Source organism: Cupressus sempervirens, chromosome 10, assembly GCF_028749045.1.
Source record: "Cupressus sempervirens isolate cs-2001-9-10 chromosome 10, ASM2874904v1, whole genome shotgun sequence".
NCBI classification, from domain to species: Eukaryota; Viridiplantae; Streptophyta; class Pinopsida; order Cupressales; family Cupressaceae; genus Cupressus; species Cupressus sempervirens.
The window spans coordinates 406,364,609-406,382,642 of NC_143127.1; the positions used below are offsets into that span (position 1 = coordinate 406,364,609).

An 18,034-nucleotide genomic window follows, 5' to 3' on the forward strand; every position below is an offset into this window, starting at 1 on the left:
TTAACTCTGTAAATGATCACACATTAACTATTAATGCCAGCCGGCTAGCTATAAAGCATCACGTTGTGCATGACTCCACAGCTCTAAAATCCCCTCCATCCAAACAGATTGAGTGAATCACTGAATACAATACAATAATTTCAGGAATTCTTACATTAGTGCAAATAAGCTAGATTTTGAATTGCACAAACATTAACTAGACCATTACATATTCCATTGACTTAATCCCCTTTAGGTATACTCACTACAATTAATTTACTAAAGACTGTGGGAGGGATGTAACTTTGAAATAAGTGATTGAGAAGCAAGTAGTATCAAGGCAAAAATCATTGAACAAGGGAAAAAATATGCAATTGACAATTTTCTGTCCCTGTAAAGGACATGTATAAAAGAATGATGTTAAGAGTGTCTCACAAGAATTGCCACAACTTTCCTTGACCAGGCAAGTGACCCTTGATGAATCTGGGAGACTCGATTGTCAAGTAATCACCAAACATTGATTTTAGGCAAGTTCCGATAGGATAGACTTGGCTATTTTAGTTACATTTTTAGTAAAAACTTACAAACTTTTAGTACATGTTTAGTTTATGACATGCCCACCCAGGATTTACAAAACGTTATGAAACTAGTGTGTGCCATGAAAGTCAGTGTTTGAAGGTCTTCATTTGGACTTGGTAGCGAACCTACAGCCCTCAACCCTACCCTATATCACAAGAGGGAATATGCTAGGAGTGCTGCCCATAAACCCCACAAGGGGCACTGCCCCTCAACCTCACTGGGGTTGCTGCCTCCAGACCCTTGCAAGGGGCATTGCACCTTCCTTTGAGGCAGCAGCTTCTTTAAGAACTACTCATGCTAATTTTCTTCTTCCATTGAATATACTGAGGTAATTTTTATCCTATAATAGTATATGGCATCGTAACGGTTTCATTTCAAAAACCTTTACTGAGATCAAACACTAAATTCACCAGTCAATGAGCAACTTCATTTCTAAACAGCTGGCATTTAATGATTAAGAGTATAATAAAATTGTTTTCCAACATTGGTGCTCGATACCAATAACACAATTATCTACTACTGCTAGTGAAGGAGAAACTACATTTTTACATCTAGAAATTTTTCTGGCCATATGTGTTGATATCCATATTGTTGACAATTGGCTAATGAGGATATGTAATTGTTGTCATTTATGGCAACACATGATGTACATGCTCACACGAAACCTCGGAAATAAAGATACTTAAGTGTTCAGAAAATTGTCTAAATATGAATTTGGTATACAGCAATGTATTGTTTTGATTATAACTTGTTACTAATGTCATATTATGACTAGCGAAGTTTGATGGAGAATCGGAGATAGTATACATGTCGATGATGATGTGTATAACCTCAAAAGTCAGTACGGACTATACGGAAAAGTGATATTTGTGTTTTAGCAGTCAAACAGGACAAAGGAATTAAAGGAAAGGAATTATTTTGTTTACAAAATAATTACTTGTCCAATTAGGGCCGACATCCTGGATGTTTACTCTAAGTTGGAAAAGTGTATTGTGGTCTTAGCCGAGCTAGCAGCAATTTGTGAAAAGGCATGGTATTTATGCAAAGGACATCTTGCAATGAGAAGTGTAATTGTGGTAATTGTTGTGTTGAGCAATTGTATGCGAACTTTTGTGAAAGCGATATATGCGAAGTTTGTGAAGCTATTTTGTGATCCAAGATTGAACTATGAAAGAATCTATATTCCAAAAGTTTGATTACTTGTTTGGGCAGTGAGCTCTTCTTGTAATTGGAAGTGCATATTTGGGCAATGAGCTCATCTTGCATCCACTATACCACAACTCCTAACAAGGTTGGAATCTCCTGACAAGGATTCAAAGTCTTGTAATAGGGACTCCTTATACTGAATTTGTTCATTGACTCCTAACAGGGTCCATCCTCTAACAAGGAACTTATATATCAGTATATTATCTAGTGGGTATCATCCCCGCTAGGGTTTTCCCTTGGCCAGGGTTTCCCTAGTTAACAAAATATGGTGTTATGAGTTATCTTTGTGCATAGTTACTATTATTGTTCAACATTACTTTATCACTTTGTTATGTATGGTTTAAAGTAAGAAATAATATCCAATTGGCAACTAAAGTTTGTAGATTACTGATTTCCCCCCCCCCCCCTCTCAATAATCCATATTTCTAACAATTGGTATTAGAGCACAATTACTCAAAAGAGGCTTAACAACTTGAGTAAGATCCCTATAGATATAGAACAGTTGATGAAGAACGTTGAAGAGGCACTTGAACAAATTGATCTCCTTACTGAGGAAATAGATAAGTTGAAGGACAGATATGAAGACCCCAAAGTATACATTGGACAATTGAAGGAAAAGATTGAACATCTCAAATCCAAGCCTGAATCTACTGAATCTAAAACTGGTGATGATGATTATTCAAACATGAAGATAGAGTGCAAGATCTTGAAGCATGAATTAAAGATTACAAATCTGGAGTTGACTTTGAGAAATCAACCTAGCAAAGTTGAATCTGATTTGAAGACTAAGAATGCAGATCTCAGAGCAAGTCTAGCAAAGAAGACATCTGAGGTTAAAACATTGAAAGAAGATCATGAAGAACTTCATAAATACAATACTATTGTGAAAGGTGAATTAACTTATTGCAAGCAGCAACTTGAGAAGCTTTATTCTAGCAAAGAAAAGCTTGATAATTCAATGTCAATACAAGACCTACTTATGATAAGACTAGTCTAGGTTGTCTAATTAACATGTCTGCAAAGAAACCTAAGATTAAATCAAATCCAAAAGAAAAAGATAAATCTAATGATAAGATTGAATCCAGTCAATCTTCTGATAAACCTAAAGAAGACAATGAAGTTGAAATATTGGATGAACCAAAGCAAGTGGAATCTCCTAAGGAAACCAGATATGAATTTAGAGGCAAGCTTTTTTCATGTAATGAGATAGGTCATATGAAAAGAGATTGTACAAATAAATCATTTAATCATGTTAAGGACTTTTATTGTCATAATTGTCATGGTATGGGTCATAAAGCAATTGATTGTAGGAAACCTAAATATAATAATGATAGAAGAAATAGTAGAATGTCTAGAAATACTAACTTTGTAGATAGAAGAAGATCTAATGAAAGAACATCAAGAAAATGAAGACCTTATGAAGATAGAAGACAAATCATGTGTTATAAGTGTAACAACTTTGGACACATAACTTGAAATTGTCATGCACCCGATGATCAACAGAATTCTAGGAACAAAACACCACTATGTCAGTTATACAACAACTTCAGACATACACCAAAGTATTGCAGAATGGACAGAAACTTAGGAGACAGAAGGAACAAAGGAAGAAACTTCGAAAACAGAAAGAATGATGGAAGAAATGTCAGAAATGACAGAAGGAACCATGAGAGGAACTCCGGAACTAACAAAGACAATAAGGAACAGAGAAATGTAGTCAATGAACTTCGAGAAGAACTCAATGAGGCATTTGTAAAAGGATTGGACATCTCAAAAGATAAGTTAGATGATGGTGACACAGAAAGATCGAAGTTGGGTATCTAGTTTGATTCAATTAAGTTGAATTAAGCCTGTTCATAGCACCAGAATTTGAAAACTTCATTTAGAGATTGAATTAGAGGTAGCGAAGCTGGGAAAAGGTGTATTGAGTTAAGTTTAGATGGTACCTAAGCTTGCTTGTAATTTGGAGCTTATCTAAACTAGTTATGAAGGAATTAAGAGCTACTGGTATTACAAAAAAAGTTAATTCTGTAGCAGAAGATGAAAACTATGTTTTTACAGAGAATTTCATAAGTGAAGTCTTAAGGAGCATTGTCATGATGGGAGGAAGCTATAGTAAACCTCAGGTGGCATCTGAAGATCGGATAGATGATTTTGAGCGGTTATCTGATTTTAGAACACGATTGACAGCTTTTTTGAGTTTGCAAAGCACGCAATTAATGCAAGTTCAAGTTGATGAATAAATGGAGTACAAACTTGAGTTTTACTTCATTGCGATCACATCTAGAGCAAAGAGCATTGAGAAGTGACTTGTTAAGGTGATTTCGAAGCAAGCCCTATTTCCAGAAAGAGGTATTTTATCGTTTTTCCACAAGAATTTATTCGATAAAAGTTCATATTTGTTAGAAGCATGGATATGTCAGTAGTTCATAATTTTGAGAACGAGGACAGGCCTAAGTTGAAGGTTGTTTCCATGAAACCCGTAGAAGGAATCCCTAACTCAGCATTATCCATTACTCTAAACAATGTAGTATATTTGGAAGATGTAGGAAGTTATCTTACTAGTAAGTTTGAATCTATTGGGAGTGAATATATGAACAAAGATATGGAATTAGTTTATAATCACGATATGACTATGAAACCCATATTTGAACATTTGAAGGAACTAGACCTGTTCAAATATCATTTCTACCGTGAATTGGACACAAATCATATTAAGCAGAATGCATGATGGGAAACTATGGATGCAAGATAGTCTAGTTTATATTTCAGCTGACCTTATTCATAAGGTAACTGGTCTTAGGAAACAAGGCAGTGTACTTATAGCTGAGAAAATGGTTAAGAAGAAAGTTGAGAGTTATACCAAAGCAATATATAATGGAAAGGCCATGGTGATCAGCACCATCAAGCAAGATGATGTAAGATTCCAAAGTAGAATCATTGCCTACTCTGTATGTGCAAGTTCAAAGATTGATGAATTGTCAACCGAATTCATCTATGCAGCCTACAAAATATGCGTAGAGAAGGAACAAGTAAATCTTAGTGAAATTCTGAGAATGCAACTACTTGAGAACCTAGAAAAGATCAAGAGGACTAAGAATGGTGTGTTTAGATTTCAGTCACTGATCAACCACATATTCTTCCATGTGCTTAAAAGATTTCTGTATATATCAGTCACAGAGATAATGAGCAGTGATAGATGTACAATGGAGAAGATCACAGAAGTATGCAAAAGACATCCAGCAGATAAGATATTGGATAGTGAGAATTTGATAATGAAGACATTTCAAAATGAAAAGAGACAGAGACTCAGAATTGCACCTACAATTGTAGATAGATTTAAAGACATTTGTATTATGGTTGATACAGATTTTACTTATATTCAAACATTAGAACCTTGGGAAACATTTATTGATCCCTTAGGTTATGAATTGAGTGATGATATAGCAGTTGGATACATTGATTTACTGTTGAAATCAGAAAAGGACAACGCTGAATACAGATTTGGAACCTATGATGAGATTACCCAATCAGTTCATCAAGCATCCTTGGATAAGGCTTCTCACAAAAAGATAGAGTCAATAATGAAGAAAGCTCTATCAAAGATCGGTATGACTAAGAGTGAGTCAATGTGCAACCTTTGTCAATATCTGTTGCAGAGACATCTTTGGAACAAAGCATTCCCTATATAGCAGTATCAAATGTGCAAACAAGTGAACCAAAGAGAAAATCTGAGAGATAGTGGAAGTTGTGACCACAAAGACTAAAAGGGTCAAACAACAAGCCACTAGACCAGAAAAGAGACAAAAGACATTGTTGACAATTGTTGAGTCTAGCGAAGAACAAGAAGTTAAACAAGCAGAGAAGGTAACAACTTCTAAGCAATCAACAAGAAAAGCTTGGCAACCCTGGAAGCCGAAGATAGAGAAAATAAACTCAGCCATTGCTAATGAGAGCAACTTTGTTTAGATGAACAAATTCTATGATTTGTATAACAACTTTGAGAAAGATTAGATTGATATCTCTACTATGAGATATATTATAGCCAACAATCTAAAACTGAAGGATATTGAAGGTGCTATGAACCAGAAAGTCTATGACAGACTTATTGAGAAGAAGGCGCTAGCAAGAGAAGAGGACAGAACTTTGGAAGTCTATGCTAAGAACAATATGCAAGACTAATGACGAAGAAGAAATCAAGAGATTGTTAAACAATCTTGCACCGTACTTAAGGAACAAAGTAAGACCATTCCTATTTATGGTGGGCGGAAATGACAAGATAAGAAGTGAGACTGTAGCAGCAATAAGTCAGATGCTGATATAGTCTAAGGAAACATCTTCACCAACACCCAAAACCTCGGAAGTGTTAGCGAGCAGTGACACAATGCAAATAGATTACACCAATGTTACCATTTAACATTGATGATACAAATCCATTTGAAGGTTCCGAACAGAATGAACCTCATACCAAGGATATTGAAGACAAACTGAGGCAAATTGAAGAAGAAAAGAAGAGGTTATTAGAGGAAGAGAAGAGGAAAGTGGGAGAGGCCAAGCAGAAATTGCTTAAGGATGAGATGAGAAGAAAAGAAGAGGAAGAAAAGAAGAGAGTAGCCGAAGAAGAAATAAGAAGGAAAACAGAAGAAGATGAGAAGAAAAGATTGGAAGAGGAAGAGAAGAGAGAAAAGAAAGAGGAAGAAGAAAGAAGAATCAAAGAGGCAACTAAGAAGAAGCAAAGGGAGGATGACACTAAACCTTCTAATTCATCTACTCCACTCTCACTTGCTAGCCTAGCAACTGATGACGATGATCAAACTGACTTGATCTCATCTTTATCAAAACTCATTCAGAAGAACAGAACAGTGAAGAGCCTACAGAAAACCTTGATGGAGGTTACTAACAGATTACATAGTACTATGACAATACAGCACACAAAGGCAGATCTAGAACAGAGGGCACAGGAAATGCTAAAGTCATTTGATGAGGAATTCACTAATTTTTGAGTGTTGCAGAAGCAAAGGCACATATCTCACATGATGCTAACTTGTTTAGCACCATTTGCCAAAATATTAATAATGATTTGATAAGTCTTGATACTTGTATCAAGGAACTTCAAAAGTGTCAACAGGAAGGTAAGATATTGTACATTAAGTGTACTCTATCTCATAAACTGACTAAGGATATTGACAGTCAGATTGAAGGAGAGATGAGTGAGCTAGAAGCTCTATCTAGCCAGATACAACATCCAGCTAGTAAGATTAATGATTTTGAAGGACAAGTGGCCAATATTCACAATGAGGAAACTGGAACTTCACAAGGAACAAAATTTGAAAAGAGTATCGGATTTCAGAGAGTTTATTGCTCTGAAAATTTCTTTTGTTGAGAAACAGTTGGAGGAATGTGTCAAGGCCAAGGACACTTATTTGAACTTTTTATACTCCAACCTTAATGCACTTGAGATTGCATCATATGCCCTATGTGCAATTCTCACCTCTACTGAATCTACCAAGAAAACATGGACTAAAGGTATGGATAGTCTGAAAGAAAATTTTGATGATTGCATGAAGATATTATTAGTTTAAGGCAAATGTTTACAGCAATTTTGACAACAGATGGATAGTTTTTGGACAATTTTTGACATCTTAACCTTTGTCATTGATGTCAAAGGTGGAGAAGATACTATAGAAAATTGTAAGTACAGTATCGTAATGTATGAAATCATATTGTAAGCGGGAGCATATGCAAAATGAACAAGTTGTAATAGATGTAATATTACTGTATTATTTTGTTAAGTTTTGTCACTTAGCCAATTTTCCCTATTTTGTTGCCATCAATGCCAAAGGGGGAGATTATTGACAATTGGGGATATGTAATTGTTGTCTTTTATGGCAACACATGATGTACACGCTTACAGAAAACCTCGAAAATAAAGATACTTAGCTTTTGGTACTCAGAAAATCGTCTAAGTATGAATTTGGTATACAGCAGTGTATTCTTTTAATTATAACTTATTACTAATGTCATATTATGACTAGCGAAGTTGGATGGAGATAGTATACGTGTTGATGATGACATGTATAACCTCGGAAGTTAGTACGGGCTGTACGGAAAAGTGATATTCGTGTTTTAGTAGTGAAACAGAACAATGGAATTAAAGGAAAGGAATTATTTTGTTTACAAAATAATTACTTGTCCAAGTAGGGCCGACAACCTAGATGTTTACTCTAAGTTGGAAAAGTGTATTGTGGTCTTAGCCGACCTAACAGCAATTTGTGAAAAGGCATGGTATTTATGCAAAGGACATCTTGCGATGAGAAGTGTAATTGTGGTAATTGTTGTGTTGAGCAATTGTATGCGAACTTTTGTGAAAGCAATATATCCAAAGTTTATGAAGCTATTTTGTGATCCGAGATCGAACTGTGAAAGAATCTATATTCTAGAAGTCTGATTACTTGTTTGGGTAGTGAGCTCTTCTTGTAATTGGAAGTGCATGTTTGAGCAGTGAGCTCATCTTGCATCTACTGTACCACAACACCTAACAAAGTTGGTGTCTCCTAACAAGGATTCAAAGTCTCCTAACAAGGACTTCTTATACTAAATTTGATCAGTGACTCCTAACAGGGACCATCCTCTAACAAGGAACTTATATTTCAATATATTATCTAGTGGGTATCATCCCCACTGAGGTTTTCCCTTGGCCAAGGTTTCCCTAGTTAACAAAATATGGTGTTATGAGTTATCTTTGTGCATGGTTACTGTTACTGTTCAGCACTACTTTATCACTTTGTTATGTATGGTTTAAAGTAAGAAATAATATCCAGTAGGGGACTAAAGTTTGTAGATTACTGATTCACCCCCTCCCCCCCCCCCAGTAATCCCTATTTCTAACACTTACAGCACCCACCTCACTAGACAAATGAGGCATGATCAGCCAACTGACCCTTTTTGGAGTTACAGTTTGTTTATGAACATAAGCCCATTTTCCCTTTTCCATTAAATGTGATGAGATGATATTAATTCTGGAATAGCATGCCATTGTAATGGTTTCACTTTAAAAGACCTTTGCTAAAATAAGTAGATGAGCAATTTCATGACCAAACAGCTAGCATTTAATGATTGAAAAAGGTAATTAGATCAGTTTTCAACATTAGTACTCTATAATGACAATACATCAATCTATTAATGCCAGCCAATTATAAAGCATCACTTTGTGCAAAACCCTAAAATTATAAGGTGTATCATTTTAGAGAGTTTATAAAAATGTTCCCTCCATTCAAATAGATTTTGTGAATACAACACAACAATCTTTGGAATTCCTATATAACTTCAAATAAGATAGATTTTGAATTGCGCAAACATTAACTAGAACATGAAATATTCAACATTAACTTAATCCCATTTAGGTATTGTTTCCGATTAATTCAAAAACAGGTTTGAAGGGATCCCGAAACCCTTAACAGCAGCATTACATTATGATAATCCCAAAACCCTTTACATTAGCATTACATTATGATATTCAATAAGCTCATAGACACAACAGACCAAAAGAGAACAGACCCAAAGAAAACACAACAAAAGACTGCAAAACCAGCTGTCACAACCAGCAGATTCAACCAGCATAACAAAAGAGAACAGCAATCAAGATATTAAACTAACATTTTCAGGATCTCTGCAGTTTCCAACTCAAGTTCTTCCATCCTCTGAAGAGCCATCTTCATTTCATTCATCTTGGTAGACTCCTGATCCTTATATATTTTGTGGCTTTCTTCTTCAGTCTACTTCTAGTTCTTTTCCAAGGTGCTGCACTTTGACCAGCAGCTGAGTCCCCTTCAAGATCCACGTTAATGATATTGTTGTTTCTATTCTCCAAAATGGCATACAAACGTTTCAGGTTACTCGCTAAAGCTTTAAGGCCCTCATGATTATGGAGGATAGACCTGAGAAGGGTGTTGTTTCTTTTCATTATACCAATCAATTGCTGCATTTTTCATCCACAATTTCTTTAACTTCCATATCAATATTCGCCATCACCTGTTCCTCTTTAAAAGCATCTCTGTTACTATCCCCGCATTCAGACTTCTTCAGTTCAGCATTATTGACAGCATCATCCATATTTTCCTCCATCTTCTTAATCTTCTCATGAAGACCTTTGACCTCATTAACCATTTGTTTAACTATTGAAAGATGGAACGAATAAATATACCTGGCCTTAGCCGTTTGAAGGATGCCCAGCGTGCTCAGCATGTTATCTCTATCCTCTCTAAGGTCATCTGAATCCAGATGAATAGAATGCTCCTTCTAGATCTCAGCTTCAATGTTGGGAATAGGATCACCAAGGCACACAATGAAATTTTCCTGCTGAGCGTGAGAAGCAAGATCCTCATAGTCCACAAGGTTATGACTATCCTGGAAACCCTCATTCCTTTCTTCACCCTGCTACTTATCCTCAATATTATCTTTATCTTGGGTAGTATCAACTTTCACCTCACCTTGCAAGTTCTCAGATACCAATCTTATGTTGTTATCACCCTTATTCTGCTCATCATCTTCAATCTTCTTTTCATTGTTGTTCCCTTCCTTATTCTTCTTCGATATTGTTGCTACAATGAACTTGCTAAGGATTGTGGGAAGGATGCAACTTCAATTAAGCGATTGAGAAGCAAGCAGTATGTAAAAAAAGATCATCAAACTAGGGGAAAAATACACTTGGCAATTTCCTATTCCCAAATAGGAAATGTGGGAAAGAATGATGTTTAGAATGTGTTACAAGAATCACCACAGCTTGCCTAAACTCGACACGTGACCCTCGATGAGTCTGGGAGACTTGATTGTCAAGTAATCACCAAAATCATTGATTTTAGGCATGTCCCATAGGGTAGACTTGCCTATTTTAGTTACTTTTTTAGCAAAAACTTACAACCTTGCAATACATGTTTGGTTTATGACATACCCACCCAAGATTTAGAAAAAGTTATGAAACTAGTGTGTCATGAAAGTCAGTGTGGTTTTGAAGATCTTCATTTGGGCTTGGTGATGGGGCTTCACCCCTCTATCCTACCCTATATTACAATAGGGAATATGTTAGGAGTGCTACTCACAAACCCCACAAGAGGCGCTGCCCCTTAGCCTCACTAGGGTTGTTGCCCCCAATCCCTTACAAAGGGGCAATACACCTTGACCTTAATATGAATGTTGTCCCCAAGGATGTTGGCCTTCAATGTTGTTGGTGTGTTGCTGCCAAAACCCTTCAAGCTATAAGTCTAACCAAGTAGTAGGCCAATGATGAACCATGATCACAAAATTTACAAATTGCATATCCCTTGTTGCAAATCTTTGCATCTTCATTGTCAAAGTCACAATCCAGCATTATCTCATTTCATACATTGGACAACTTGTCTAGTATACAAAGACGGTGAGAGGCAAAGCTCGCATGCCACAACCATCGCATTGTTGAGTACATTTGTTGGTCATCGATTCAGTTCTTTCCATTAATGAAAGTAACTTTTCTCATCAATGTAATTGGTAACCAGTTAGATCGGTTGATCTTCCAGCTGAACATGGAATATATCTATATGCAAACGATAGGTTTGTCTCATGGATTGTTATTTCTTTCTTCAATTATGTGAATAATGAATATGACCGTATTTTCTACCTGAATGTTATTGCCATAGTTAGCAATGGAAAGAGAAGGGATGATACAATGGTCTTTGATGCCCTAAATGATGCAGTGATATTTGATGTCCTAAATGATACAGTGGTATTTGATGCCCTAAATGATATAATGGTATTTGATGGCATTTGTGTTTCGATAAAGTGGTATAGCTATTTTTTCCTAAACGGCATTTAATGATTAACCTTGGTTTTGCAGAAGCATCCTTAGACGAATTTCAGTTTTGAATTCTAAGGTATGTAGTTTTTAAATTCCTTGTTAAAATCATTGATGGAGTTTTCAAATTGTTAGTTATGAAATTTCCGTTTAACCATTTTGAAACCATTAATCTCATTCACATGAATATAATTGTTATAACTATCATCCTATGAATATGAAGTATTAGCTATATTTCTTTGATATGATATGATGTTAGTTAAGACCTGAGAAGAGTGTTTGTTACAAATTGTAGCAGTGAGTCACAATAAAACTTGTAGAACCTATTGTTGGCCCACTGCCAATCCCCTAAAAAACTCTCTCACTTCTCTTCATCATCATTATTTCTAGCATTCCCAAGTGAGCTTCCACCCATCCTATCTTCCATATCATCCATCCACTGGTGGTACATGTATGTGTTCAACTTCTAGCTCTGCTCTTCTGCTGCACGAATCATATTTGCTTGGATTAAACCTCTAAGATTGCATGTATTACCCACCCCTAAAGGATGGCAAGAAAATACTCTGATACCACTGTAAAAACTCCTCCTCGCTCCAACTCCATACACCCTAGTAACTAATAGAATTTTTTGGGCTTTTTGAAAAGATAAATCTCTTGATTTTATGTTTTTTTAAGAATATATGCTCGTTTGAGTTTTATAAAAATACAAATAATTATCATGCATGAAACTCAAATTAACCTTGCAAACTAGGCACATATATCTCCTCTTATTTCAACTCTGGATATGAATTACATTAAATAAGCGACTAACATTATGAGTAAATTTATTGCAACTAGAAAAAACCAGGCAATTGATTGCAACTTGAAATATTATCTTAAATTGATTGCAACATTGTCTGAAAATTAATAACTATAGTTAGTGATGAAGAAATGAGCCAATGACATTCAGAAAAACCCTCAAATATACCCTCTAAAACCCTAGCGTCACCTTCTAGTGACTCACATGGCTTCTTCAAACCTTACAGTTTCCTTTATTGCTCCACACATTGGCTTTTAATGGCTGTAATTGGTATTATATGGCAAGTCTCCAACCTCTGCAAACAATCTAGCTTATACACTTTGATTTCAAACCCACATATGGCTGCAATCAAATTAAATTCTCTTACTTTTAAGCACAATTGATAACCCTAAATGTATCAATTAGGAAATATAAATCTGTCTTTCAACACCTCAAATGCTTGAAAACACTGAAGAATCCGTCTTCTCCTAAGTGTAAAAAATCCTAATGCAGAATGTACCAATTCCCAAGTGCAAATTCCAACCAAGACAAAAAATGATCACATGAATGACTTCCATTTCCTTCAAAAGGATTTTATATATTCTCCATAAAGTTTGATCGTGTGGCTTCTTGGACAAGTCAATTTAATAACTTATTTCATGGCAATGAGTTGACTTTATACTATCAATTTAATTTCTCCTTGGGGTGGTTGCCGAATTGATTTAATTAATTAGGGTACTTCAATGAAGACTTGGCCCAATTAACTTTCTAATAAAAAATTTATAACACATTATTAGTAATCTTTAACTTTGTTAATAATTAAATTATATGAAGCCAAGCTATTGAATCTTCTCCAAGAAGTCAACTATAAATCTAGATATATACGGCCAATGCCAAGCATCCAAGTGCACTACCAAAAATAGTAACTGCACGAAATATTGTAAGTCCCTAAATAACTAGTCAAGCCAAGGATGCCAAATCACAATATTGTCACAAACTTGTTCTGGTCTCTACTAAAGATATAAATCCTAACTTTCCTAGAATAGAGACTTACTATTAGTAGTAAGTGTGCCAAACTAAACCAAATGAAGAGCAATCTTGAACTCTCATGTCCTCTACAATGGGAATTGACCTCAGGTTCTACCAACTGAGACCCCCTAACCATTTGACTTAGCCTACAAAGGCCACCAATAGGCTAATCCAAACCACCAACCATTGTGAGCTAACGGGGAGACATTATATTTTGCCCTTCCAAAAATTGCTCATTCCCAAGCAATCTTAGAAACAAATAATACACCAGTCGACCCACAACCCAAGGGTAGAACTGTGTAATGTCCATGTGATTGCCAACTAGCTCCAATAAAAAACGTCAACAATACAACAAACAAAACTTGCTAAACTAAATTGAATCCGATTGTAGATGTTGTAGGAGTGAATATCTCATAGGGAAGCAACTCAAAAGGTTAACAAAGTTGCTTCCCAAAATTCTGCAACATGAGCTATCATAAACAGTGTTCAACCCATGCATGACTAAGTTGTGCATCTGAAGAGTAGGCTTAACATAGAAACATCACGAATTGCTGCTATAGGAAACTAAGTTGTGGGTACAACATCTCAAGTGAGTGTTCAACATCAACCTCAAAAAGTGGATTGTCATATGACAATGTTGAATCTCGAACAGAGGATTGTCCACAAAGTGAACCTCAATGGATGACTCAAATGGTAAAGTCAAAGATGCTGATATGACACTATCTTGTACACTTCTTCCCTGGGAGCTATTACAAACCATTGATTTTCAAACTTATCTTCTAATATCTGATTTGCAAAATCACATTTGTTGTGGCGTAAATCTTCATCATATAATTCATTTCTAACACCCAAGTTTTGAGTGTCAACATGGTGCAGAGCACCAAGGCACTTGCTTAGATTTTGAATTTTATGCTTGGTTTTCACCTACTTAGGCTAGAATAAAAAAAACCTTGGATGGAACATCCATGGTTCTAAAAGCAAGGCACCATTTTGCATGCCTAGGCCACTTTGTGCAATTTATAAGCAAAAGTTGCTCATTAGGCAAATTTGGGTCTTTTAGTGTTTTTGGTCAAGGTAGCCTGGGATTAGGTGTTTTTAGTTGGTTTTAGGTATGTTGGAACCTTTTCCAAGTCCTAGAAGTGGAGTCTAGTGGAAAATGTGAAAATTGCACTATTTGTGCAAAATTGCAAGGTTGAAAAGTTGTAAAAGTTGCTCAAAAATGCAACTTTGTTGAAAATGTGTTATAACTATTTAAATCTTGGTTGTAACCATTGGAATAGGCCTAGGAGGAATAACTACCTCATTTGTGAGGTATGAAGGGCATGATATACGGATTCGAAGAAGTTACAATAAAGAAATTCAGTTTTGGAGCCTTTTTCTCTATTTTTTGTACGTTGGCCGTACGATACAGATTGTCGGACTTGATCAATGATTTCCTAAGAAGGAGATTGGAAGTACCTTTCATTTGCTTTTGGTTTCATCCTTCTAAGTTTTTCTCTATTCAAGTTATTCAAATTTTAGTGAAGTAGGGTTTCTAAATCAGCAATTTGGTGCATTTCTCATAAATGGGCCCCTAACTACAATCTCTATAGTTCGATTTTCATGGTCTCCTAGGGAATGGTAGTTAGTAGGGTCCTTTCAATGATTCCAGGGTTCCAAGACTGGAAGAGAAGTTTTGTAATTTTTCCAACCAAGCCCTAGGTCAACTACCTTGAAGGATTTGACCTTGTTAACGTGTTGTTTGGTGAATGACAAGAGGTGGAGACCAATTGGAGACTTGTTAGAGGGCTGAACGTTTGGAAATAAGTTGGAGTAGTGTTGCTGATCATTCCTAAGTGTTGGGTTTGCTTCCATGACCCCATTCCCTCTTTGTTGCTTTGTAAACCAAGCCTAGTGAAGGAAAGGGAGTGTTGGAGTGGGACTAGAACTTGATGCTTTGTGATTTGATGCAACTTTGAAAAGGGTATCCGAACCCCTGATTTGTTTTGGGTCTTGTTTGGGACTTTGTGAAGTTAGATCCAAAAAGCCACCTTAGGAGGGCTAATAGGGGCTCATAGGGCTACTAGGTGAAATTGGGGTTTGAGGCTTTATGCAAGTGTATGAATCAAACCAGTGGTGTAGTTTATGTTAACTAAGTGCCCTAAGATCATTCCACATCTTAGAACCCTTGGGATAAACTTTCATGGTGTTTTTCTAGCTTTGACCTAGTCGAGGGAAATTGGTCCCATAAAGGTGGGCAATCTTGACTTGTTGTCCTTGGATTTTTGGTGAAGTTGGAGAGTTTGTTTCTTGGATCCATTGAAGGATTATGGTGTGTTGAAACCTTGGGAGAAGGTTGGAGATTTAACAGTTGGTTGATTGCAAAGAGTGGGGAGCCCATTTGAAGCTTCTAGTTGTGGACTCTGCATCACAACACTAGGGAACTCCATGCATCCATCTTTTACATGTGAAATGGTTGCTATCTCTAGAGTAGGCTCAATATTATGACTCCCATACGAAAAATCAAAATTGTTAACAGTACTAATAACAACTTCTTGGGCATTCTTAATGTCTACTTCATCCTCGAATCTCACCTTCATTTTGTTTTGTGATGTAGACCCCTTAAAAATGGATGCCATATGTCATGCTAATTTGCCTATGGTTGCCAGATGTGAAAGCAATTCACCTATCCTTTCCTAACTTTGTCTACACTTCTCCAATTCTTCCATCATAGAATTTGATTGCTTCTAGGACTAGTCATATTGTTCAACTATAACCGAAACTGCAGCTGAATCTTACCAAACAGGATTGTAGGAAAAACCCTCCTAAAACAACTAACATGCAACATCTGATAGTGATACCATGTATAACACCACTGAGCATTGACATGCATACTGCCAGCAAGTGCTGATCACTAACATGTAACCCTCAAAATTGACATACAAACATCTAGGTAGTCTAGTGAAAATCTCCAACATGTGACATGAAATCCCTGACAGGCAACTGAATATTTCTAATTAACCTTGACAGGATGGTAGGAAACCACTGTACAAATATAAGTACCCAACTAGTTCTAACTATTGAAATCCAATTTTAAACCTTTTGAAATTTCGTCAAACAGGTTGCATGCAATGCCTAAGCTCTAATTATCCAAATGTATTGGGTTTACTTTTTTGTATTTGAATGGTTTAGCAATTACAACACATAACAATGCATGAAATAAACTATTTTTTTCCAAATCCATAAAGTAAGTATTCCAATTTATTTAAATATTAAATCAGTTTGTATACAACAACAGCAGTTGGAATTTGAGAAATGAAATTAATCAACAATTATCAAGAACCTCGAATGTGGTCATAACTCTGTAATTTGACCTAGAGCAAATTACAGCTTTCATTCAATGCAAAAAAAACCATTGGCATCAAATCTTGAATGAATGATCAGCTCCTAATAATCATGCAATTACTATTGTAGGCTTGGCATTAATGCTGGAAGGCTCACATGGGCTGCATATTTTGAAGCAGCTGCCTTTTATAACTCCCAATCTCTCTTCTAGAGGCAGCATTTTTATTACTGTTGTCTACCAATTCAAACTTCGCAATTTAATTTGATCAAAACATAATTCAAACCTCTCCAATTTCAATACCATTAAACACAATCATAGCTCCTGGATGAAGCCATCGCTGCACAATTCAATGGTATGTTGCAACCAGTTCAAAGTGCTAAAACAGTGAAGAATTCGCAATTCCTCAAGCTTATATTTTGAAACCCTTGTTTCACTTTCTTCTCCAAACAAAGGCAAAAAGCACAAGCCATGAATTCAACAAATTTCGGCCAATAAATCGCTGCTACAATTAATTACCTGCAGATTTGCCCTTAGAATTATTAATCACTCTTCCAAAAGCATCAATCAATTTGCACTCTCTGGACCTCTGAATGAAGCCCATTGATAAGCAATAATTCAATTGATCTCTAACGACCTCAAAAGTGCTAAACAGTAAAGATTGGACAATCTCCAATGCCTTTATACAGTTGAAAGTTTGAAACCCTTGTTTTCTAATGCACAAACACAAAGAATAATCAAGCAAAGTCAAATAACCATCTAATAATAAGTTTGATTTTCTTTTTAAAACCATCTATATCCTCTCAACTCTTAAATGTCTTTAATTCCGTTCTTGAAATCCACTTTTAGGGTTTTAACAACACTTTATAATAAATTACATTAAGGGGGGCACTCAATCCAACTTAAATGCACATTTTAATAACTTGATTTTATAATCAATAAATGTCCTTTCATAATAAAGTCATTATATGCTTTCACTTTATAATTTGACTTTATGATATCAAATCCCCTTTAATTATAAAGCCACATGAAGTTAATATACCATTCTCTTAAAATAGTTCATTATTATTAAAGTAACACTTAATAATAATAAAATGCCTTAACTCCATTAATAAACATTAATTAATGACTCTGACTTCATAACTAGCTAGCCCACCACTCCCACTATCAACTTGGATGCCTTACTAAATATAGTAAAGGTCCCTCTCTAACATCCACTTCATTACTATTAGTAGTAAGTCCCTGAAACTGAGCCCACTGACAATAAAGTTAATCACTGTGCATATCATGAGTCTGGGTACCCCTACTAGAAATT

At 35.8% G+C, this 18,034-nt stretch overlaps 1 protein-coding gene across 2 annotated transcripts in view; it reads right to left on the bottom strand.

The window, feature by feature from the left end:
- LOC149534378 (protein root UVB sensitive 6-like) overlaps nt 1-18,034 on the bottom strand; it is a 148,327-nt gene that overhangs the window by 1,312 nt on the left and 128,981 nt on the right. The gene's annotated exons all lie outside the window — the stretch shown is intronic.